The following is a 24,546-nucleotide window of genomic DNA, read 5'->3' as shown; positions in this document are numbered from 1 at the left end:
CAAAGTGCTACTCCTGTTAGGATAGTATGCGTCCAGTAAATTGTTTTTTAGAATGTCTTGGCTGTTGGGATCATTTCTGGCAATTGTTTCTATGTCCTCATATGATTTCAGCACTCTTTTTCTAGATTTTGCAGCACCAAGACTTAGCCATACTATGTTGTCTGATTTTCCATACAAAGCAGTACCGGTTAAACGATCTGCTGCTTCATAGGCGCCACATTCTAAAAGAGCATTTTTATGCCTAGGCTGTACAATTTCTGTGATGTTTTGTCTGATGCTAGGTCATCCTAGAGGTCTTGAAGCTCTGTTTTTTCCACTTTTGTTAAGTTGGCTGTAACATATCGTGCAACAGCAGTTGAATTGTCTGCAATGTACTGCACATCTATGTTTGCATTCCATAACAGGGCAATGATTGCATTGTAATCATTGATATATTTTGATTCTTCCCTTCTTTTTATGTAATATGTGTTCTTAGGTGATTTACCTTTAACACTATGTCGAACTGAAAACATGAAGTTGTTTACTTCACCTGTTTCTGTAACTGGTCTAGGGAAACCAAAGCGGCATTTGGTGTAGTATTTACCCTTGTTTTTGTATTTGCGGCGACAATATTTGCCACATTTGTGCCTTTGAAATTGTAAAATCTGCCCATGCAGCTCACTATGTGTCTGTTGTGAAGGGATTTCACAAGTGACATATTTTTGGATAAACTGAAAAACAGTGCTATCACTGTCGTGACCAAATTTTGGTGCACCTTTGATCCATAACAGCATATGAATATGTGGTGCTCCTCTCGCTTGATCTTCTTTTCTCCAAAAGAAGTGTTGCACTTCTTCAAGGGGAGGAACAGTTTTATTGCAAATAAAGTGTAGCATGGCAATGAAACGATGATGGAAATATCTTGACACATTAACTGGATATAGAGAGCAAAGTTCTCTAGGTGTTAATATATCTATGTTGTTCTTGTTGCTGTTTGCTATGCGTAGGAACGCGTGTAAATCTTCCCATGCATATTATGCACAACTTAGCGTAACAAACCAAGTCGGTGGTCCAAGGTTTCTGATCATACAACGCACGTCTCCGTGCCGTCGGAACCAGTATTCCTTTGTACCATGCATGTTTGCAAACAAATTTGTTATACTTGATTGTAAAACCTCATCTTTTTCCTGTACTTTTTGTATTAACTGCGTAGCTGACATATTTTGAAAGTGGGTTTCAAATTTCAAAATGTGTGCAACTCCGTAACATAGTGTTGCTAATTCACTTTCATAGAGTAGGTGGAATATGTATTCCACTTTTTGTCTAAATCTGGGATCTTGCGAATACATTCGTAAAGAGCGGTATTCTGATGTCCCAATCTGAGTGGGTCTATCATTGTATCTTCCACCTTTGCCAGTAGGAAATAGCAGTGGAAAAGCACGTGCTTCTATACTTTTTTCCCATATACTCATTGGTGACCCTTTGGTTTGTCGCATTTGGTAAGTTTCTAGTGCATCATCGATGCTTTCATTGGAATTCAATGGATGAATTGTGTAATGGTCCAAAAGAGTGTATACTGTAGCAGGATCCAGAAGTCCGAGTTGTTTCTGATGGCTCTTGAATTATTTCAGTTGTTTCCCTTAAGCTTTTATCAATATTCATTTCCTTGTAGTACTCGTTATTGTCTTTTAGATATTGCAATGCTTGTCTAACTTTATGTAAATACACAGGTTGTTGCCAAATCTTTTTGTCCTTTGTTGTTACACCATTTACCAAGACTATTAGAGAATGCTCTATTGAACGTTGCACTCCTAGAGTGTGTACATTTTCCGTTAGATCCAATGGCAAATAAACTACTTTGCCACAAATGCCTTTTACCAATTCAGAGGAAGGTCATTTTGCTGTTTTTGGATGAAGGCGTATAATTGCTTGAAATGGGTGAACTGTTTGAATTATTATGCTCTCATACAAATTGAGTTATTGCAGGATTTTTGGTAGTGGGAACAATTCCAAATTATTTGTAATAGCACGTGAAGGAGTGTGGTTGTTGTCTAATTTTGTAGTACAGTAACTGCAACATATTATGCGTTCAGTTAGTTCATATTTGTTTTCTGCTAAAAGGTAGAGAGCTAATTCAAACCATTTGGAATCTTCATTGTCTTCTATTTTGTATGCTATGTCTACATTTTTATGTTCCTTTTGTAAAACGTTCTGCGGCAACACACACACACATGGTTTGGTACTTCAGCCGATGACCTTTTAAATTTTACTATTTCTTTTCTGTATGTGTGTAATAGAAGGTTGCTATGTGCAGAATTGTTGCTACTATGTTCTAAAACTATTGCATTTTGTAAGTGGCTTTCACTTCCAAAATACTTTCTCTGAATACGGTCAATTTCTTCTTGTAAGTATTTGGGTGTACCATGCAGAAGAGTGTTATTTAAATTGCCTAATTCTGAAGCTGGACTTTTTGCATAGTGTATTTTATACACTAGATGTCTTACATCTGAATGATGTATTGATATCATTTTGATATCATGGAAGGTGCTTTTGCAAATAGGCCCATCAATGCAGGCTAATGAATGTCCTTGTATTCCTGTGTATTTGCGCACTGGACACATATCCATATTTTTCAGCCCTTTCATTTTAGTTTTGCTTTTACCTTTTACATACTGATTGAGGAACTGACGTAAAGATTTGAAAGCTTTGTTTGGAATGGCACACATTGATGTGCACGGCCATTTGTATACTTTAAGGTGTGATTCTGTTGAATTGAGAGGTAATTCTGAGTTTTCAGAGGATACTTTTGTAAGCAGTGTTTCTTGTTCCATGATGGTAGTATTGATGTTCTCATACCCTCGTCCACTGCTATGGATGGCAATTGTGTTTGTTTGATTTTGTTTGAATGCTTCTTCATTAAAATATGGTTCTGTGGTTGTTGTGCGACTCCATTCACCACCACAAACATTTAAGAAATTATTTATGTTCACATTCCGTTTATTGCTGAGTGTCTTTTGTAGTTTGGTACTTAGTTTTGTTAGTGCTTTCATTCTATTTAACACTAATATAAACAACTTCCTTTTCAGAAGGATTGCACTGTCCACGAGAGCTTGTAGGATTAACTTTCTACGGTAGGTTTTAAGGGGTGAGGACGATTCCGGTCCTCTTCTTAGTAGATTCTGAAGGACTCTGACAAAACATTTTTGATAAAATACTTTTTTTACTATGGGTTCTTGTTACACTATCAGGATTAGTAGGAGCATTGTTAGCTGTACTGGAGCCGATTTTTTGCCAACATTTTTGTGTTTTGTGACACATTTTGATGGAGGAGGTAAAGTTTTGGTAGTTGAAGCTTCCTTTGTTTTGCTAACGGACTGCATTAGCTGGTTTGTTCCAACATTCTCTACAAACTCTACAACAGATGGATGCTTAGATTGGGCACTTTTATTTTTATTTGCTCTACTTCTGCGTTCCTTTCTACAGAGTTGCTTTTTGGTAGGCATTCTTTGGTGTCTGTTGAAAAAAAGAAGGCATACTTTGGGCTGTTGTACAATGTATGTGTGCTGTGAGCATGCGTGCATGAGTCTGATGGGGAAGCTCTTTGTCATGGTGTGTGAATATGCATTGGACTCTTGCAATGATTTGGTAAGGCTATTTTACTGTTTGTATACTATTACAATGTGCTTCAGATGAGAGTACAAAGTGAGCTAGTGGTGACGAGAAGCATTATTAATAAACGACATGCCATAAACTTGCAACAGCAACTTCTTTTGTAAATCTAACCTTCTAAGGCTTACGTATGTTATTTGAGTTCCAAACACACAGGGATTTGTGAGCCATTCTGCCTGTTATTCTTTGTTCAATAAATGGATATTTGTAGGTAGAATGGTTCAGAAATCAATGTTTGCTTTGGTGCCCAAATTAAACAAATAACCTGCGCAGCCTTTTTGAGGATAACTTACAATATAAAGGTAGTGCTGTACTTACTTTTTTTGGCAAAATGACCAGGTTTCTTCGGATATGTCATCTGCAGTGTAGATGCTGTTGATTCTCAAGAGAGTAGTCTTCACTGCGATTCAAAAAAAACAAAATTAATTACTTTGTGTGTTTACAGCAGTGCTGATACTGCACACATTAATTGTGCATCTTTCGTCAGAGCATTCTCCTTTCATATTTCAACCCAGTGCATGTGTGCATTTCACTTCACTCTGTGCAGCTTTTGCATGGTATTTGCAATATGTTACTTGCAAGTCCTTCAAAATTGCTAACATTTTTAAGGTTATGAGAGAGGTTTGTAAGCGATAGGGCATAGTAGTAGATGGGAAAAAAAAATTCTACTTGCCATTTAAAAGCACAATGTCAAAAAATCAGGAGACCCTCAGAGGGAGATGTCACCACAGCAATCGGGAGCGCTTACTTTTGTCATCCGATTATATTATAGCATTACTGTAGGCCGTACACAGTACACAACTCCGACATTTTCTAATATGTAATCGAGTTTCGCCCTAAATAGCCATGCTTGCAACGTATGTATAGGTTATGCGGAAGACAGTAAGAAGTCGTGCGGTTTGTCAATGATAAATCGGACATCTTGCACTTAGAAGGGGGAGCGTTGGTATGTATTGCCTATGCACATTTTGCAGCATTAATTTGTTTAAATTAAATCATAAGGGTTGAACATGTTCTCTGATTAAAATATACATACCTGTACTCGATACTCATGCATGTGCGCATGCATGGAGCTCTATGTAGAAAATCGCAACACTTGCACTGTAGCTTCTGAAGTAGGTGCTTTGCAATGATATCCGACTTCCATTCAGAATTGTCGACAGTAATTTTGAAGTGGGCAATGTTGATGACGGAGTTACATTTAGCAATGTTCAATGTGATTGGTGGATGGTTGTGTGACTGCTTAGTTGTGTCCAGTGATTGACTCGATTTGCTACCGCTGTGGAAAGGGTGAAAGGACTGGGTAAGAGTTACCTGCAGCACGTAGGCAACGATTGTCCGTGGGTACGGCGTGTCACATACGGGTTTCTACAGCAAATCCTGCATGGAACGGGGACTGAAGGCATCAGCCAATCAGATGTTCACATTACTCTTTTGTGTCGAAAGACGGTGCGTACACTGAAGATGGCAGAGGTGGAGAGGGTCAGGGTTTTGGTGCTTGGAGACATTTTGACCATGGCTTACAACATTATGCCGAGAGTAGGCATGTGGCACACCATTTCGATGTGAGAGGAGTGGAGGTGGTGTGGAACCCTGAGACTGATGCCAATGTTGCGGCAATTCTGCAAGTTTGCAGAGACATACGTACGATGACCTCTCCTCATGTGGTAATTTTGCACTACGGTGCTTGCCATTTGGGCTACGTGACTGCACGTACTTTCTTGGCAGATTTGGGACAGTTGGTTCAAGCGCTCAAGAACATCTTACCAACTGCGAAAGTCATTTTTTCTGGTTTACTCCCTAGAGTAAAATGGGGCAACAATTAGTTTTTCTGTCCAGGTCAAAGTATTGGGAGGTGCATCATTAATCGCGGCATGCGTGCTTTTATGTTACGCGCTGGTATGTTTTTCTGCAGCCACGAAAACATTGTTCCAAGTAATGCAGATTATTTTGAAGCAGATGGGAAAAGTGATGTTCTTTTGGAACGTAAGGCTTGCTTTAGAGAAGGTTCTGTAATGGTTGTAGGAGTAAAGTAAGGACAAAAAATACAAAAAAATACAAAATAACAGATGTCTATAAGGTATCTGCCCCAAAACAAAAAAAAACTGTTCTTTTCAGAGCCCACCTTAAAGGGGAAAAAGGGGAATAATACTTTAATGTACTGACGTCACGCTCTGATCCTATACATGTCCGCGGGCATGGCGGTAGTTTGCAGCCAGAGCATATCACCAACGGGGATTCTGGGGTGGAGACGCACGCAAATGAAAATGAGCAGAGCTAGGGATTGGTCAATAAAGTTCAGTGGGTGTGTTCTGAATGGCGAGATTTAGTAAGACCATCTTCTCCCTGACAGGAGATCACACAGCCGTGGCTTTGCGTGCTCACAAACACTGGTTGATGGTGCATGCAGAAAGCTGCAATTTATCTGCAGATCTCGGATTTCCTCATGTGGAAGTGTACTGGCATGGCATACGCGGCATGAGGTGGCTGGACTTGGTACCTCTCTGCTTTACTGACAGAGCGTCCTCCAGATATACTTATCATTCATTGCGGAGGAAACAGTTTAGGCCATGTCTCTGGAATTTCTTTGCAATTTGTAATGAAGGAAGGACTTGCAAAGCTCATGGACATGTTTCCAAAGTGTCAAATACTTTTTGTATTGCACACAAACAAATATGGCCGCGTTCTTGTGCTTTTGGTCCACAAATGGAGAAAGCGAGACGAATGTGAATTAGGCTGTTTGTGCCTTTTTAAGAGATGTTGGCATGTCCTCATTCCACAATGAAAACATTTTGTTTCGCAGCTCTTTCATTTTCCGCAGAGATGGAGTCCATCTCACATATGCTGGCAATCAGATTTTTCTTCGCAATGTACAAAATGCATTGCGACCTCTTTTGGATTCACTGTCACGCTCACCTGATTCCCACGGAGGCGCAGGTCTGGCTTCGAGTGCTGATGCTTCTTCAATGGTGAAGCGCAGGACTCTGAAGATGAACAGGAAGGGCCCCTCTACTCTGGCTTTTCTGGCTCGCAGGAATATTCCCCTGTGCGTGAAAAGGGAGTATTACCTACTGACGGAATAATGCTCAAGCCTCCCACTCCCTTCCAACCCTCCACGATACCCTTCCACGATTCCGCGTGAAGTCTCACCTTAGGGTCTGGAAGGATGAGTTCTCCATCCTGCTTCTGATGCAGGGGCGCGTTCAAACCCAGTTACTTCACTGGATTAAGGTTTGATGGGAGTTCAAAATAAGCTTGACTATTCAGGTGAGGCGCTGTAAGAGTTCTGTTGCAAGTTCAAAAGTTCAAGCTTAATAATAATGTTCATTGTCTTATTGCAGCAAGCGCTAATGCTTATGTCTTTTTCCCCTTAGGGGCCGGGGTTCGGAATGCCGGAGATATGGCGCCGACCCAAAGTGAAACGTGCAGTTCCAGTAAATGACAGGTAAGTTCTGGATGAGCGTTCAGGTAATGTCTTTGCATTCGCTCATTCGATGTCTTTGTCTTTTTTCTCCATAGGGGCCGGGGTCCGGAATGCCAGGAAGCGGCAGGACCCGAAATGAAATGGGAATGACCCAACAGGTAAGTCTTAGAAGGAAACTGAGCTTTTCCTATTCCCTTCCTTCTCTCACCTTGTTTTCTTGCCTTTTTCTCTCTAGGCTCTGGGAAGTGGGTGCGGATCCGGATGATCGCTGCTGAAGATAGAGGCGCCCAGGAAAGGTGAGTGAAATGCAGCGCTGCAGCGATCGAAGCGAAATGCTTTTAAAATGATGTCTTCCCTTTCAGGATCGTCGGTGTGATGTCTCCGTGATGCAGCTTTAGCAGGTAAGGTCTTCTTTCTCTCTAATTCTCTCTTGTCTCCCTTTGCAGGCGACCCAGGATGCTGACAGGCGTGGCTGAAGTCCAGATGCAGGAGCTGACATGGTGAGCGTCCTGCTGCGAGGAGCAGAACAACGCGAAGCGTGAGTTGCTGATCGGGCGTGGTTTAAATAGCTTTGGAAGAAGTTCCAGGTGTGTATCCTTCCAGCGATCAGGTATGTATCCTTCCCTGACCACACCCAGGTGGAAAGTAGTCCCACAGGTAAAGTAGTTCCATTCAGGCCTCAAGAGGGCCTGGATGTAGTAGCATGGTCTGCTTCAGGTAGGTGCACATTAAAACACTTGAACACATGTCTAGCTTTATGAGCCTGGCACCTAAGGCGCCAGGACAGGGGTCCAACATGAGCCTGGCGCCAAAGGCACCAGGCCTGTGTCCAAAGGGCCCAAGCTTGGGCCCGCTGGCACTTCCCTGGGGGGAATGATGCCTGCCTCTGGGGTTGCTGGGTTGGACCTGGCTCCTTGGAGGTAGGCATCATGACAGTACCCCCCCTCAAGGCCCCTCCAAAGGTTGTTCCCTCCGGGGGTTTTGGCTTGTTCGGAAATCTCCGGTGGAACCTTTGTATTAATCGAGGTGCGTGAACATGGTTACTAGGTTCCCACGATCTCTCCTGAGGTCCATATCCCTTCCAGTCAACAAGATAGAAGAGTTTTGGCCTTAACACCTTGGAGTCTAAAATGTCCTTAACTTCGAATTCCAATTCCCCTTCAATTTGAACTGGGTCTGGAGGCTTGGACAGTCGGGTCCCTGGTTGTACTGGCTTCAAAAGTGATGCATGAAAAACTGGATGAATACGCATGTTGGACGGTAAATCCAGTTTAAAGGCCACGGGATTGATTATAGCCTTGATGGGATAAGGTCCTATGAATCTGGGATTGAAGGTTTGCAGGCCCTTGAGGGGTAAATGTTTCGTTGCAAGCCATACCTGGTCTCCTACTTGGTAAGGAGGAGTTTTACTTCGGTGTCAATCAGCGTTTTCTTTATACTTTTTCTTGGCTTGCTGTAAATGAGTTGCAGCTTCTTTGAAGGCTCGGGTTATTGTGGAATGCAGATGATTTACTGCGGGCATTTCCAGGGTCAGAGGTGGATCTAGGTCAGAGGTCCGAGGATGGTGACCATACAAAGTATAAAAAGGAGTTTGTCCAGTTCCAGAACGCACTGAATTGCTGTATGCATATTCTGCGATCCAAAGGATGTTTTTCCAATTTAACTCGGATTGGTGTAACATGCACCGAAGATATTGCTCGAGAGTCTGATTGGTTCTCTCGGTTTGTCCGTCGGTCTGGGGGTGGTGGCTGGTGGATAACCGCACATCTATTTGTGCTAGTTGGCAACACTTCTTCCAAAAATGGGAGATAAATTGACTTCCACGATCCGAGACTAATATGGAAAGGAAACCATGTATGCGAACTATATTCTCCAGAAATTCCTTGGCCAAGGTGGAAGCTGAAGGCAAACCTTTTAAAGGGATAAAGTGGGCCATTTTGGAGAATAGATCCACATTTACAAGGATAGTGTTGTAACCAGCACAAGGAGGCAGATCAGTTAAAAAGTCCAGTGACAAGGTGTGCCATGGTGTTGGTGGAATATCCAAGGGTTGAAGTAGGCCGGCTGGCCTTTTCTTTTGACCCTTGTTTTGGGCACAAATTCCGCAAGACAAAACAAAAGACTTTATGTCTTTTCTCCAAGAAGGCCACCAGAAGTGGCGTTTGATTTTTTCCTCCGTTTTAGCGATACCAGGGTGTCCTTCCATTAATGGTTCATGATGATGGGCAATAACAAGTTCTTGCAATTCTTTACTTGGCAGAAACAACCGCTCCTGGAAGTAGGGTAAATCATCCTTAACGGTGTAATGAGGACCCTTTTGACTCCATTCCAGTAAGGCTGAAGAGTCTAGAAGTTGTTTTACTTGCGTTTGGATGTCCTCAATAGTTTGCAATGAAGTTAGGCCTAAGATTCTTTGTTCAGGTATGATTGGCACAGGTTCTAAACTCGAATTGGGTTCTTCCATGCCAATCCGGGATAAGGCGTCCGCTTTACCATTCTTGCAGCCAGGACGATAGGTAATTACAAAATCAAATTCCGCAAAGAATAGAGCCCATCGGAGTTGTCGTGAAGATTGAGCTTTAGCCGTCTTTAAATACTGTAAATTTCTGTGGTCCGTAATTACGGTGATGGTGTGTCTTGCCCCGAGAAGGTAACGACGCCAAGCCTTGAGAGCAGATTTAATAGCCAGTAACTCTTTGTCGGTAATTGCGTAGTTGATTTCAGGAGGAGAAAATTTCCTGGACCAAAAGGCCACAGGGTGTAGTTGGTTAGTTTCTGGGTCTCTTTGCGACAGGACAGCTCCCATGGCCGAACTGGATGCGTCGGTTTCCACAATGTAAGGGAGATCCAGGTGTGGGTGCTTCAATACAGGTGCAGAGGTGAATTTGGTTTTCAGGTCCTGAAAGGCTTGTTCGGCCTCAAGAGTCCATTCAAAGCGTTTGTTTTTCTTTAGGAGAGCAGTGATGGGTTGGACTGTTCGGGAAAATTCCGGGATGAATCTTCGATAGAAATTGGCGAAGCCGAGCATACTCTGAACTCCCTTCACCGAGCTAGGAGATGGCCATTTGAGGATGGCATCCACCTTTCGCGAGTCCATTCGGACTCCTTGAGGTGTCAGGATGAATCCGAGAAACTCAACCTCTGTGGTATGAAAAACGCATTTTTCAAGCTTTGCAAATAGTCTGTGCTGGCGCAATTTCTCAAGAACTGCCCTAACAAGTTTTCTGTGATCGGATTCTGAAGAAGAGTACACCAGGATGTCGTCAATATAAACAATGACACAGACATCGATAAGTTCCCGAAGAACATCTTTCATAAAGTACTGAAAGGCGGCAGGTGCATTGCACAACCTGAAGGGCATCACCTGATATTCGAAGAGCCCAAATTTGGTGCGAAATGCAGTCTTCCATTCGTCGCCTTCTTTTATACGCACCAGGTGATAAGCTCCTCGGAGATCTAACTTGGTGTACACACAAGCGTCTTTCACCTGGTCGATAAGCTCAGGGATCAGGGGCGGAGGATAACGATTCTTAATCGTTATTTGATTTAGGGCGCAATAGTCTATACATGTTCTAAGGTAGCCCTCTTTTTTCGGCACGAAGAACAGAGCTGAGGAGACAGGAGACTTAGACGGGCGAATAAAACCATTGGCTAGGTACTGATCTAAATACTGACGCAAATGCAGGTTCTCAGGTTCCGTAACAGCATAAATCATACTACAAGGTAGTTGAGCATTGGGTACCAGATCGATTTGGCAATCATAAGACCGATGGGGAGGTAACGTGTTAGCCTGTTCCTTCTGAAAAACGTCTTGGAATTCTTGGTATTCTGACCGTAGCTGTACAGGGGTGGAAGTTGCTGAAGGCTAGACCCATAGCTGGATTTCTTGGATAACAAGTTGGTCCACAATCAGGAAAACTTATCTTCTTTGCTCGCCAGTCAATTCTGGGATTATGTGTTTCTAACCAAGGAATTCCAAGAATTACTTGAAATTGTGGGGCCTTGATCACATCAAACACGATTGCTTCCCGATGTCCATCCTGACCCACCAGTGTCACTTCAACAGTGGAATGCGTCACAGGCCCTGAGGCTATTTCGGTTCCATCTACTGTAGTAATGACATCTTGGGTTACTTTCGGGCAGAGAGGGAGCTTAATCCTGGAAGCCAATTCACGGTCCATGAAATTTCCAATAGCTCCACTGTCGATGTACGCTTTTATAGCATACAACTGCTGAGGCTGTTTTGGGTCCACGAGCACCATTGGCATGACAAAATGCGAGGTCAAAGAGTTTGTTTTCAAGCTCGGCAAGCGGACCCATACGCTTGTCGGGTTAGGTCGTTTCCCGAATCAGGTGTCAATTAATCGTTATCAGTGGCTCCAACCACCTTCTTAGGTGGTTTGACTGGACAATTTCGAATAAAGTGACCGGAAGTCCCGCAATACAGACAAAGTTGCATTTGCCGCCTTCTCTCTCGTTCCTTCTGCGTTAATGGTCCTTTAACACCGCCGATTTGCATAGGTTCGGATATGTCGGTACTCTTGGAGTTAGCGTGGGTTTTGATCGGTACTCGGGTTTCGTACTTGAACCGATCTGCTTTTCTATTTTGAAGTCTGTGATCAAGTTGAACCACCAAGTCTATGTAGTCTGCGCAGACCTAGGGTAGATTTACAATCTGAGCTAGAACATCCTTAAGCTCTCCGCGCAGGCCTTGATGAAACAATGTGATCCTTTTGTTTTCTGGCCATCCAGTTTCCACAACCAGTCTATTAAAGGTGGCAACGTAGGACAGGAGATCCTGATTAACTTGCCGTAAGGATAGCAGTTCGTTATCAAGGGCCTGTCCTTGAGAGTGTCGAGCAAACAATCTTTCCATGCTGGCCTGGAAGCCCTGAAAATCCTGGAAAATGGGATCATCCTGATTTACCAATGGAATAGACCAATTGGCAGCACTGCCACTGAGGTAAGATAGTATAAAGGCTACCTTGGTCTGGTCGTTAGGGAAGGCCCTGGGTCTGCATAGAAAGTGTAAACGACATTGGTTCATAAAGACGGCATACTTCTTGGGATCCCCCGCAAAACGTTCAGGCGGGGCCAAAGGCATGTGTCCACGTAGATTGATTTGTACCGGGTTATTCAAACCCATTGATGTGGAAGTACCTCCGGAATTAGGTAAAGGAGTGTGCCCTGCCTGGGCCTGCAATAACCTTTTGGCCAGGTCATCTGTTCTTTCCTTTGATAGGATCAGTTCTCTTTTGAGAGCGTTAGTCTCCTGGCGGGCTGAGTGCACTTCTGCCCGTAATTCCCCCAAAAGCTGAGCCAGCTGATCTGTCTCGGAAGTCTCCATAGCGCCCGGGTGGGAAATTGTGGGTAGGCTTCGCTTTCTGTCACGCTCACCTGATTCCCACGGAGGCGCAGGTCTGGCTTCGAGTGCTGATGCTTCTTCAATGGTGAAGCGCAGGACTCTGAAGATGAACAGGAAGGGCCCCTCTACTCTGGCTTTTCTGGCTCGCAGGAATATTCCCCTTTGCGTGAAAAGGGAGTATTACCTACTGACGGAATAATGCTCAAGCCTCCCACTCCCTTCCAACCCTCCACGATACCCTTCCACGATTCCCCGTGAAGTCTCACCTTAGGGTCTGGAAGGATGAGTTCTCCATCCTGCTTCTGATGCAGGGGCGCGTTGAAACCCAGTTACTTCATTGGATTGAGGTTTGATGGGAGTTCAAAATAAGCTTGACTATTCAGGTGAGGCGCTGTAAGAGTTCTGTTGCAAGTTCAAAAGTTCAAGCTTAATTATAATGTTCATTGTCTTATTGCAGCAAGCGCTAATGCATATGTCTTTTTCCACTTAGGGGCCGGGGTTCGGAATGCCGGAGATATGGCGCCGACCCAAAGTGAAACGTGCAGTTCCAGTAAATGACAGGTAAGTTCTGGATGAGCGTTCAGGTAATGTCTTTGCATTCGCTCATTCGATGTCTTTGTCTTTTTTCCCCATAGGGGCCGGGGTCCGGAATGCCAGGAAGCGGCAGGACCCGAAATGAAATGGGAATGACCCAACAGGTAAGTCTTAGAAGGAAACTGAGCTTTTCCTATTCCCTTCCTTCTCTCACCTTGTTTTCTTGTCTTTTTCTCTCTAGGCTCTGGGAAGTGGGTGCGGATCCGGATGATCGCTGCTGAAGATGGAGGCGCCCAGGAAAGGTGAGTGAAATGCAGCGATCGAAGCGAAATGCTTTTAAAATGATGTCTTCCCTTTCAGGATCGTCTGTGTGATGTCTCCGTGATGCAGCTTTAGCAGGTAAGGTCTTCTTTCTCTCTAATTCTCTCTTGTCTCCCTTTGCAGGCGACCCAGGATGCTGACAGGTGTGGCTGAAGTCCAGATGCAGGAGCTGACACAGTGAGCGTCCAGCTGCGAGGAGCAGAACAACGCGAAGCGTGAGTTGCTGATCGGGCGTGGTTTAAATAGCTTTGGAAGAAGTTCCAGGTATGTATCCTTCCACCGATCAGGTATGTATCCTTCCCCGACCACACCCAGGTGGAAAGTAGTCCCACAGGTAAAGTAGTTCCATTCAGACCTCAAGTGGGCCTGGATGTAGCAGCATGGTCTGCTTCAGGTAAGTGCACATTAAAACACTTGAACACATGTCTAGCTTTATGAGCCTGGCGCCTAAGGCACCAGGACAGGGGTCCAACATGAGCCTGGCGCCTAAGGCGCCAGGACTGTGACCAAAGGGCCCCAGCTTGGGCCAGCTGGCACTTCCCTGGGGGGAATGATGCCTGCCTCTGGGGTTGCTGGGTTGGACCTGGCTCCTTGGAGGTAGGCATCATGACATTCACAATAACCTATGTGACAATCTGTTTTCTTCAATCCACAGTTTTTGACCCACACAACACACCACCGCAAGGCTCTTTTCAGAGCCACCACTTACTCCCAACGTACACTTCATTGTGTTTGCTCTGCTTACACCCTCCTTTTTTTCCCTACGACTGTGCGCAAACTTTTCCACAACTCCGCGGGGGTCTACAACGGTAACCTCATAGTTCTATTGTTAAACTGAGAAAGGCGGCTCTGAAATGAGCCTTTTCTGTAATTGTTGTTGTTTTCACGTTTATTGCTTCTCAGCACACGACACACTAGGAGAGGAGGCCAAAGGAGAGTAAGGAAAGGGACACCAGCCATGGGGATAAGAAAGGACAAGTGGACAGAGAAAGATATAGGGTGAGCTTCACTTAGGTAAGGAGCAGATCTTCTAGTGCTCCGTGACAGTAGCCTCAAAAGCACTTTGAAAACTCTCCCCCCTGCAGAGTACTACGCCACAATACATACACACCATTGTCACCTTTGAAAGGTAAGGGTCAACAGCATTGCGAATGGCTTGTGAGGCAGCTGGAGGGAGGCGCTCCGCCACAGGAGTATCTCTTGTGGTGGGAGTATCAGACACAGAGGATGCTGTGGAGGAACTCAATCGACTACGCTCTTCGCATGGTACCACCTTGCGAATGTTCGCAGTGTGGAACGAAGTGAGGTGTCGCTTCATGGTTGTCGTACCAAAGCTGTACGTACCAAATCTCCCGCGACTCAGCACCACCTGCACTCGTTACACCTCACCAGGTTCACACGTGCTTTTGGTACGTTCCCATAAATGGAAAACAACCACCACACCCGACTCCCGGCAAGTGCTCTTAGTGCAGAGTTCCTCCACCTCATTCTCTTCCTCCTCTTCTTCCTCGCTCTCTACATCCTCAACGTATATCTCTCTGCAGGCCCTTGGGGAGGTGGTGGTGGTGGCGGGTTTGGGGGTGGTGCAGAGGCTAATGAACCAATAGCAGCCATGGAAGCCATACCGATTACTTTCCTTTTGGTCACTACAGCAGTAAAGGCAGAACACCTCAATCTGCTATAGCTAGGAGGACAATGAAGATGCGCTCGGGGGTGTGGCCATTTATAGGGGTGGAGGGGTGTGCCTCGTGACCGTCTTCATCACTGCAAAGCGGTTTGAAAATTTTACACAACAAGTCCTCAGACAAGCTATTGTCTGGGTTATGTGAAATGATATATTTACTGTAACGCTCACCTGATTCTCGCAGAGGCGCCGGTCTTGACTGGGCAACTACCGTATCTTCAAAGGTGATGTGTAGCACCCGGTTGGCTCTTTGGGCTGGACCTCTGTGCACTGTATGCCTGACTTCAAGAGTGAGATGTATGCAGATAGAAAATATGGGATTAATGAACTGGGGTTATTGGGGTGTCCCTATCTCTTCCCTTTTTTGCTCTCCTGTAGACCCCCAAAGGTTAACGCTCTCACCTTAGGTAAGTGAATGCCGAGCTCTCCATCTGCCTCGGGGCAGGGTGCTGTAACCAGTTTCTTCACTGGGTAGGTAGCGCAGGCCTCTTGACTTCAGAGGACTGCTGTCCGTCGTTTTCTGCACGAACGGTAAGTTTCGAGTAATTCTATTGTCTTTAAAGTCTTTAGTAATGATGTCTCTTGTTTTGCAGGGTTCCGGCGATGGCGGATGACGGGCTGAAGTGAGTTGAAGATGGAGTCCGTGTGATGAATAGAAGCGCCTGGAAGCACGTAAGTAAGCGCTTGTTGCCTGCTTCACGATGCGCTCTAACTGTCTTTTTATTTTGCAGGTATGAGTTCGGAGCGGCTGCAGGGTGCCGGAATACCCACTGGGTTAGATGTGGAAAGGAGTAATGGCACGTGAGTATTAAAGTTCCCCAATGTCTTTAAACGCACCTTGTTTTGTCTTTCAGATGCGGGGTGCAGCGCCGAAGTCCTCCTGGGCGTGCGAAGAGTTGGTAAGCTTTTGTCTTTCAGATGCCGGAATGCAGTGTGAAGACCTCCGGAGCGCACGAAGAGTAGGTAAGCCTTTGTCTTTCAGATGCCGGAATGCTAACCTGTTCTTTCTTGTCTTTTTCTTGTCTTTTTAGGTGTTGCTGAAGACTGGATTCAGGATGGTAAGCCTTTTTTCCTTAGGCCCAGGATCCGATGCAGAAGACACGATGAGCGTTCTGCTGCAGAGGATGCAGAATAACGCAAAGCAAGATTCATCCACCGGGTGTGGTTTAAATAGCCTCCTGCAGTGCTTAGGTGTCTCCTTCCACAGCCACGCCTAGGTAAGAAAAGAGTTCCTGCCTTCCAGAAGAGTTCCAGTGTTCTGAATCTAGGGAGTGGCTCCTGCCCCACCCAACAGGAAAAGTAGTTCCAAACAGAAGAGGATCAGAGGCTCAACTGGCAGGCAAGTAAGCAGCATGGTCTGCTGCAGGTAAGTCCACCCAAGCATTATGAGCCCGGCGCTTCCAGCGCTGGGACTGGGCATATTTATGAGCCTGGTGCCACTGGCGCCAGGACTGGGTCCAAAAGGTCCCAATTGGGACTGGTTGGCACTCGGAACCTGGGTTATGGATCTGCTTCCAAGGGAGTTGGGAAAACCCTGACCTTTTGGAAGCAGAGATCATGACAGTACCCCCCCCTCAAGGCCCCTCCCAAACCGGGCTTCTCCGGGGGTTTTGGCTTCTCAGGAAATGTTCGGTGAAATCTTTTGATTAGGCGAGGAGCGTGGACATATTCAGCAGGTTCCCAGGATCTCTCTTGGGGACCGTAGCCTTTCCAGTCAATTAGGTAAAATAGTTTAGATTTGGAGATCTTGGAGTCCAGAATGCTTTTGACTTCAAACTCGAGTTCTCCATCTACTAGGATGGGTTTTGGAGATTTAGTTAGTCGGGTTTGAGGTTGCACGGGTTTTAATAGAGAGACGTGGAAGACCGGATGTATCTTCATGTGCGGGGGCAAGTCCAACTTGACCGCTACTGGGTTTACTATGGTAGTGATGGAATAGGGACCAAGGTATCTTGGGTTGAATGTGCGTGGCCCTTTTAGAGGTAGATATTTGGTGGATAACCAGACTTGGTCCCCTACTTGATATTGAGGGGCTTCCTTCCGATGTTGATCTGCTCCTTTCTTGTATTGTTCTTTAGCCCTTTGAAGGTGAGAAACAGCTTCCTTAAAGGCTTGGGTGATTGTAGAATGCAGGTAGTCTACTGCTGGTGTTTCAAGATCTTGGAGGGGATCCAACTCTGAGGTTCGAGGGTGACTGCCGTACAAAAGAAAAAACGGTGTTTTCCCAGTTCCCGAAAGGACAGAGTTATTGTAGGCATATTCGGCTATCCAAAGGATGTCTTTCCAAGTTTTTTCAGTTTGTTGCAGCATGCAGCGTAAATACTGTTCCAGAGTTTGATTGGTCCTCTCGGTTTGTCCGTCGGTCTGAGGGTGGTGACTGGTCGATAGTCTCACATCAATTTGAGCCGACCGACAGCAACTTCGCCAAAAATGAGAAATAAATTGACTACCTCGATCCGAAATTAGAACCGAAGGAAAACCGTGTAGTCGGACGATGTTTTTGAGAAATTCTCGGGCCAGAGTTGCTGCTGTTGGCAAGCCTTTGAGCGGAATGAAATGCGCCATCTTGGAGAATAAGTCCACGATTACTAGAATCGTATTGTATCCGGAACATGGAGGCAGATCGGTGATGAAGTCCATAGAAAGCGTATGCCAAGGGCGAGGTGGGATGTCAATAGGGCATAAGAGGCCTGCTGGTCTTTCCTTTTGACTCTTGTTTTGGGCGCATACTCCACAGGACATTATAAAGTCTCTGATATCTTTTTTCCAAGACGGCCACCAGAAGTAGCGCTTGATCTTTTCTGAGGTCTTGGCCATACCGGGATGACCTTCCATTAAAGAATCGTGATAACAAGAGATTACTTTTTTCTGTAAATCTGTGCTGGGTAGGTATAATCGTTCTTGGAAATACAATAAGTTGTCCTTTACTGCAAAGTCCTTTCCCTGCAGATGCCAATTCTGTATGTCTGCTGGAGTTACAAGTTGCCTGGCTTTATCCTTAACTTCCTCTATGGATTCTGTGGCGATTACACCCAGAATTCTTTGTTCGGGAATGATTGGTACAGGTTTAGGGTTGATCAAGTGTTCTTCCACTCCCATCCGAGAAAGGGCATCAGCTTTACCGTTCTTTGTACCAGGTCGATAGGTAATTATGAAGTCAAACTCGGCAAAGAATAATGCCCAACGGAGTTGTCTAGAGGATTGGGCTTTTGCGGTTTTCAAATATTGCAGGTTTCGGTGATCCGTAATCACAGTAACGGTGTGTCGGGCCCCCAGCAGATAATGCCGCCAAGCCTTAAATGCAGACTTGATAGCCAGAAGTTCCTTGTCAGTAATCGTGTAATTGATTTCAGGAGGCGAGAATTTGCGGGACCAAAATGCCACGGGATGCAACTGATTGGTTACCGGGTCCTTTTGCGATAGAACTGCCCCCATGGCAAGGCTTGAAGCATCAGTTTCCACGATGTAGGGGAGTTCGGGGCGAGGGTGTTTTAAGATTGGTGCAGAGATAAATTTAGTCTTCAAATCCTGGAAAGCTTGTTCCGCCTCGGTAGACCATTCAAAACGTTTGTTTTTCTTTAACAAGGCAGTGATGGGCTGGACTATTCGAGAGAATTCGGGGATAAACCTGCGGTAAAAGTTAGCGAAGCCTAAGATGCTTTGCACACCTTTTACGGAGGATGGTGATGGCCATTTGAGAACTGCATCGACCTTCTTTGAATCCATACGTACTCCGCCAGGTGATAATATGAATCCCAAGAATTCAACTTCAGTCACGTTGAAAACACATTTTTCCAACTTAGCGAAAAGTTTGTGTTGACGCAATCTTTCGAGGACCATTTTCACGTGTTTCCGATGTTCAGATTCCGATGAAGAATAAACGAGGATGTCGTCAATGTAAACAACAACACACACATCTATGAGCTCTCTGAGGACATCGTTCATAAAATATTGAAAGGCGGCCGGGGCATTGCAAAGTCCGAAGGGCATGACCTGATATTCAAATAGCCCATACTTGGTGCGGAAGGCCGTCTTCCATTCATCGCCCTCTTTTACTCGTACCAAGTGGTAAGCTCCTCTAAGATCCAGCTTTGTATATATGCATGCTTTTCTGACTTGGTCCAGGAGTTCAGGGATCAAAGGTAACGGATATCTATTCTTAACGGTGATCTGGTTCAGGGAGCGATAATCGATACAAGTTCTAAGGTCTCCTTCCTTTTTTGGAACGAAGAACAAAGCTGAAGAAGCAGGGGACTTGGAAGGACGAATAAACCCATTCGCCAGGTATTGATCCAGGTATTGTCGAAGGTGAAGGTTCTCAGGCTCGGTGAGGGCATACATTCTACTACAAGGAGGAGTAGATCCAGGTATCAGGTCTATCTGGCAGTCATAAGACCTATGAGGAGGTAGAGAGTTAGCCTGATCCTTCCGGAAAACATCTTGGTATTCTAGGTATTCGGGAGGTAACTGGGGAGTCTCTGAAGAAATTGCTGCCAGTGCAACACCAGGTGGAGGGTGACAAGTAGAGACACATTCTGGAAACTGGACCGTTCTTGCTCGCCAATCGATCAGAGGATTGTGTTTCTCTAACCAAGGTATTCCTAGAATAATCTGAAACTGAGGGGCCTTGATCACATCGAACACGATCTTCTCATGGTGTCCATCTTGACTTACTAGCGTCACCTCTTGAGTGGTATGCGTTACTGGCCCGGAGGCTATCTCCGTACCATCCACTGTAGTAATGACGTCCTTTACAGCCTTGGGACAAAGAGTTAGATTCATCCTCAAAACCATTTCATGATCCACATAATTGCCAATGGCACCGCTGTCGACGTAAGCTTCAATTGCATGTAATCGATCCAGATTATCAGGGCTAATGAGGACCACAGGTATCACGAAATGCGAGGTCACGGAACTGGTTTTCACGCTCGGCAAGAGGACCTCTATTCTTGTCGGGCGAGGTCGTTTCCCTGCTCAGAGTTTGTAACTTTGGTAACTGCAGCTCCTACTGCCTTCTTGGCAGGTTTCACCGGACAGTCTCGAAGAAAGTGCCCTGAGTTTCCGCAATATAGGCATAATTGCAACTGTTTTCTCCTTTCCCGCTCCTTTTGTGTTAGAGGACCTTTCAGACCCCCTATTTGCATGGGTTCCCCGGAGTCTACTCCTTTGGAGGGAGTTGGCGACTTGGAAAATACTCGAGCATCAAACTTGGAACGGTCGGCCTTCCTGTTCTGCAGTCTATGATCTATTTGAACGACCAAGTCTATATAATCCGAACAGTCTTGTGGGGGATTCACTACTTGGGCTAAAACGTCTTTGAGCTCTCCACGTAGACCTCTATAAAACAGCGTAATCCTTTTGTCCTCAGGCCATTGAGTTTCCACTATTAGTCTATTGAAAGATGCAATATAAGCCAAAAGGTCTTGATTACCCTGTCGCAACGAAAGAAGCTCATTGTCCAAGGCCTGCCCCTGTGAATGTCTTGCAAACAGTTTTTCCATACTAAGCTGAAAGGCTTGAAAATCATGGAGAACCGGATCATCTTGATTAACTAGAGGGATCGACCAGTCTGCTGCATTGCCACTAAGGTACGAAAGTACAAAAGCTACTTTAGCTTGATCAGTTGGAAAGGCTGCTGGCCGGCATAAGAAGTGCAACCGGCACTGATTGATAAATACTGCAAACCTCTTTGGGTCACCAGAAAATCGTTCGGGCGGAGCCAGAGGTACATTCCCAGGTAGGTTGATCTGCACTGGATTCATAGAGGATGTTGAAGGAAGATTTGCCCCTGATGCGGGTAACGGGGTCTGTCCGGCTTGTGACTGTAGCAATTGTCTAGCAAGACCATCTGTTCTCTCCTTGGAAATAATTAGTTCCCTTCTTAGAGCATTCGTTTCCTGACGAGCTGCATGCACTTCTGCCCTTAAGTCCCCAAGTAACCGGGCTAGATGGTCAGTATCCGAGGTTTCCATAGCGCCTGGGCGAGAGTTTTGCGGTAGGCTTTGCGTTCTGTAACGCTCACCTGATTCTCGCAGAGGCGCCGGTCTTGACTGGGCAACTACCGTATCTTCAAAGGTGATGTGTAGCACCCGGTTGGCTCTTTGGGCTGGACCTCTGTGCACTGTATGCCTGACTTCAAGAGTGAGATGTATGCAGATAGAAAATATGGGATTAATGAAATGGGGTTATTGGGGTGTCCCTATCTCTTCCCTTTTTTGCTCTCCTGTAGACCCCCAAAGGTTAACGCTCTCACCTTAGGTAAGTGAATGCCGAGCTCTCCATCTGCCTCGGGGCAGGGTGCTGTAACCAGTTTCTTCACTGGGTAGGTAGCGCAGGCCTCTTGACTTCAGAGGACTGCTGTCCGTCGTTTTCTGCACGAACGGTAAGTTTCGAGTAATTCTATTGTCTTTAAAGTCTTTAGTAATGATGTCTCTTGTTTTGCAGGGTTCCGGCGATGGCGGATGACGGGCTGAAGTGAGTTGAAGATGGAGTCCGTGTGATGAATAGAAGCGCCTGGAAGCACGTAAGTAAGCGCTTGTTGCCTGCTTCACGATGCGCTCTAACTGTCTTTTTATTTTGCAGGTATGAGTTCGGAGCGGCTGCAGGGTGCCGGAATACCCACTGGGTTAGATGTGGAAAGGAGTAATGGCACGTGAGTATTAAAGTTCCCCAATGTCTTTAAACGCACCTTGTTTTGTCTTTCAGATGCGGGATGCAGCGCCGAAGTCCTCCGGAGCGTGCGAAGAGTTGGTAAGCTTTTGTCTTTCAGATGCCGGAATGCAGTGTGAAGACCTCCGGAGCGCACGAAGAGTAGGTAAGCCTTTGTCTTTCAGATGCCGGAATGCTAACCTGTTCTTTCTTGTCTTTTTCTTGTCTTTTTAGGTGTTGCTGAAGACTGGATTCAGGATGGTAAGCCTTTTTTCCTTAGGCCCAGGATCCGATGCAGAAGACACGATGAGCGTTCTGCTGCAGAGGATGCAGAATAACGCAAAGCAAGATTCATCCACCGGGTGTGGTTTAAATAGCCTCCTGCAGTGCTTAGGTGTCTCCTTCCACAGCCACGCCTAGGTAAGAAAAGAGTTCCTGCCTTCCAGAAGAGTTCCAGTGTTCTGAATCTAGGGAGTGGCTCCTGCCCCACCCAACAGGAAAAGTAGTTCCAAACAGAAGAGGATCAGAGGCTCAACTGGCAGGCAAGTAAGCAGCATGATCTGCTGCAGGTAAGTCCACCCAAGCATTATGAGCCCGGCGCTTCCAGCGCTGGGACTGGGCATATTTATGAGCCTGGTGCCACTGGCGCCAGGACTGGGTCCAAAAGGTCCCAATTGGGACTGGTTGGCACTCGGAACCTGGGTTATGGATCTGCTTCCAAGGGAGTTGGGAAAACCCTGACCTTTTGGAAGCAGAGATCATGACAGTACCCCCCCTCAAGGCCCCTCCCAATCCGGGCTTCTCCGGGGGTTTTGGCTTCTCAGGAAATGTTCGGTGAAATCTTTTGATTAGGCGAGGAGCGTGGACATATTCAGCAGGTTCCCAGGATCTCTCTTGGGGACCGTAGCCTTTCCAGTCAATTAGGTAAAATAGTTTAGATTTGGAGATCTTGGAGTCCAGAATGCTTTTGACTTCAAACTCGAGTTCTCCATCTACTAGGATGGGTTTTGGAGATTTAGTTAGTCGGGTTTGAGGTTGCACGGGTTTTAATAGAGAGACGTGGAAGACCGGATGTATCTTCATGTGCGGGGGCAAGTCCAACTTGACCGCTACTGGGTTTACTATGGTAGTGATGGAATAGGGACCAAGGTATCTTGGGTTGAATGTGCGTGGCCCTTTTAGAGGTAGATATTTGGTGGATAACCAGACTTGGTCCCCTACTTGATATTGAGGGGCTTCCTTCCGATGTTGATCTGCTCCTTTCTTGTATTGTTCTTTAGCCCTTTGAAGGTGAGAAACAGCTTCCTTAAAGGCTTGGGTGATTGTAGAATGCAGGTAGTCTACTGCTGGTGTTTCAAGATCTTGGAGGGGATCCAACTCTGAGGTTCGAGGGTGACTGCCGTACAAAAGAAAAAACGGTGTTTTCCCAGTTCCCGAAAGGACAGAGTTATTGTAGGCATATTCGGCTATCCAAAGGATGTCTTTCCAAGTTTTTTCAGTTTGTTGCAGCATGCAGCGTAAATACTGTTCCAGAGTTTGATTGGTCCTCTCGGTTTGTCCGTCGGTCTGAGGGTGGTGACTGGTCGATAGTCTCACATCAATTTGAGCCGACCGACAGCAACTTCGCCAAAAATGAGAAATAAATTGACTACCTCGATCCGAAATTAGAACCGAAGGAAAACCGTGTAGTCGGACGATGTTTTTGAGAAATTCTCGGGCCAGAGTTGCTGCTGTTGGCAAGCCTTTGAGCGGAATGAAATGCGCCATCTTGGAGAATAAGTCCACGATTACTAGAATCGTATTGTATCCGGAGCATGGAGGCAGATCGGTGATGAAGTCCATAGAAAGCGTATGCCAAGGGCGAGGTGGGATGTCAATAGGGCATAAGAGGCCTGCTGGTCTTTCCTTTTGACTCTTGTTTTGGGCGCATACTCCACAGGACATTATAAAGTCTCTGATATCTTTTTTCCAAGACGGCCACCAGAAGTAGCGCTTGATCTTTTCTGAGGTCTTGGCCATACCGGGATGACCTTCCATTAAAGAATCGTGATAACAAGAGATTACTTTTTTCTGTAAATCTGTGCTGGGTAGGTATAATCGTTCTTGGAAATACAATAAGTTGTCCTTTACTGCAAAGTCCTTTCCCTGCAGATGCCAATTCTGTATGTCTGCTGGAGTTACAAGTTGCCTGGCTTTATCCTTAACTTCCTCTATGGATTCTGTGGCGATTACACCCAGAATTCTTTGTTCGGGAATGATTGGTACAGGTTTAGGGTTGATCAAGTGTTCTTCCACTCCCATCCGAGAAAGGGCATCAGCTTTACCGTTCTTTGTACCAGGTCGATAGGTAATTATGAAGTCAAACTCGGCAAAGAATAATGCCCAACGGAGTTGTCTAGAGGATTGGGCTTTTGCGGTTTTCAAATATTGCAGGTTTCGGTGATCCGTAATCACAGTAACGGTGTGTCGGGCCCCCAGCAGATAATGCCGCCAAGCCTTAAATGCAGACTTGATAGCCAGAAGTTCCTTGTCAGTAATCGTGTAATTGATTTCAGGAGGCGAGAATTTGCGGGACCAAAATGCCACGGGATGCAACTGATTGGTTACCGGGTCCTTTTGCGATAGAACTGCCCCCATGGCAAGGCTTGAAGCATCAGTTTCCACGATGTAGGGGAGTTCGGGGCGAGGGTGTTTTAAGATTGGTGCAGAGATAAATTTAGTCTTCAAATCCTGGAAAGCTTGTTCCGCCTCGGTAGACCATTCAAAACGTTTGTTTTTCTTTAACAAGGCAGTGATGGGCTGGACTATTCGAGAGAATTCGGGGATAAACCTGCGGTAAAAGTTAGCGAAGCCTAAGATGCTTTGCACACCTTTTACGGAGGATGGTGATGGCCATTTGAGAACTGCATCGACCTTCTTTGA

Source organism: Ambystoma mexicanum, chromosome 3q (assembly GCF_040938575.1).
Source record: "Ambystoma mexicanum isolate Mex_15411 chromosome 3q, UKY_AmexF1_1, whole genome shotgun sequence".
Taxonomy (NCBI): Eukaryota; Metazoa; Chordata; class Amphibia; order Caudata; family Ambystomatidae; genus Ambystoma; species Ambystoma mexicanum.
The sequence above is the reverse complement of the archived record's forward strand: the minus strand, read 5'-3'. Positions refer to the sequence as shown.